The sequence below is a fragment of the Octodon degus genome, unplaced genomic scaffold, assembly GCF_000260255.1.
Source record: "Octodon degus isolate 3935 unplaced genomic scaffold, OctDeg1.0 scaffold00079, whole genome shotgun sequence".
Taxonomy (NCBI): domain Eukaryota; kingdom Metazoa; phylum Chordata; class Mammalia; order Rodentia; family Octodontidae; genus Octodon; species Octodon degus.
In genome coordinates, this window is record NW_004524655.1 from 7,607,242 (window position 1) to 7,609,069 (window position 1,828).

A 1,828-nucleotide genomic window follows, 5' to 3' on the forward strand; every position below is an offset into this window, starting at 1 on the left:
CATCAACACAGAGAAGGGCAAAGATGTAAGAAGATTCACACAAGATATTTAGAGCTTAGTATTTCTTCTTCCCTCCTGCCCTCCTTTGCTTGCTTCCTTTCCTCTCCTCTCCTCTCCTCTCCTCTCCTCTCTTCTCCTCTCTTCTTCTCTCTTCTTTTTCCTTTTTCCTCTGTGGAGGACCACCTGAGCAGCAATCCTTGAAAGAAGAGCGGCTGTCTCCACTTTGGCTGAGCCTGACCCTATTTCCTTGTATTGATATGTACAGAGCTGGCTAGAACTTCTCTTTTTCCTTTCAATTGGCCTGAAGCAATGTATACTGGTCTAGCCAAGGTGCTGGTGGTAATTTTTGAAGATGGCATGTGTGTTTCCCTGATAACCCATACCTGCTCTCCAATATGAGCCGGGTCCACATATAGAACAAAGAGCCAATGCTCCATGCTGTCAGCTGGGATAGAGCCTCGAGATAGAAGCTATGACTTCCTGGAGCTTGAAGGATTGCACATCAGAGCTGAAGCACCAGACCCTGGAAACATTAGATACTATCTTAATAGCATGATGCAAATTACTCTCTCTGCATATGACAGAGGTAAATGTAGGCCACCCACCTAGTACCTGCTTCCCACAATTCTCTTCCTCAAGCCACTCCTTCTAGGCTGAATAAATCCCTGGCAGGTGTGGCCCTGGGCTGGTTTCTTTGTTCCAGAAAGCCATCTTCATGGCTGGACTTAGGGCCCTTGGGCTCCCCAATAATTATAAATATGTTTTAGTGTCTTTACTTTCACTGTAGATTGTACTAGGATTGGTAAATTGGAATTAACTTGGTGAGATTCCAATAACATATCTTTGGGATTACAAATATTAATTTCTTGGACCAAGATGAGAACCTGGAGGGGACTCTGACATCCCTCCTGTACTACAAGTTGAACTCAGGGTTCCGACATGCTACGGAAGTCCTCTACCACTAAACTATACCCCTAAACCAATGATTTTTAAACTTTTTTGTGGGCGTCTTTTTGAGACAGGGTCTTGCTGTACAATTCAGGTTGGCCTGGCACTCACTTTGTAGTCCAGGCTGGTCTTGAACTCAAAACAATCCTCCCAACTCAGTCATCCGCGTGCTGGGATTACAGGTGTGTACCACCACACCTGGCTTATTTTTAAACTGCTAAGTAATTTTTTTTTTATTTTGAAACAGAGTCTTGCTAAGTTACCGAGGCTGGCCTTAAATTTATCCTTTTGCCTCAGCCTCCCAAGTAGCTGAAATTACAAGTATGTACCACCATGTCTGGTATGTATCCCTTTAACAATAAAAAATGGAGTGGTTGCTGACAGGTACTCGGTGCAACAGAGTACCAGGCAGAAGAAAGAAGGGAAAGGGGCTTTATTTTCTTTGAGGATATGGGAGAGGATGTGGGGAAGGATGAGAAAATCTCTCTCAGTTGAAACAAAGGGACACTGAGGTTTTTATGGCCTTTGCCAGGGGTGGAGCTTGGAGGGGATGTTTAGATATATCTGAGGGAGCTGACTGGGGGTCTTCCCTGAGGTGACAGGAAGGGTGCAGGAAATTATGTCCTGGGCTAAGTTGGAGAAGAAGGGGGAGGTGGTCTTGGGGAAGATGGGCTTTGTTTTAAGGGCATCGGCCATATTAGATGACCACCATAATGATTTTAGCAATTCATACTCGGGCCAGAACGGAACAGTTGCCAGATACAGTGGTTCACACCTATAATCCCAGCATTTGGGAGGTTGAGGCAGCAGGATCGTTGTAAGTTGAAGGCCAGCTTGGGCTACAAAGTGAGCTCAAGGTCAGTCTGAACTGCACCAGGAA

General features: G+C 45.3%; 1 protein-coding gene across 2 annotated transcripts in view; it reads right to left on the reverse strand.

Annotated features, from left to right (window-relative positions):
- Nucleotides 1-1,828, reverse strand: part of Dao (D-amino acid oxidase) — a 54,321-nt gene that overhangs the window by 40,905 nt on the left and 11,588 nt on the right. The window lies entirely within an intron of this gene.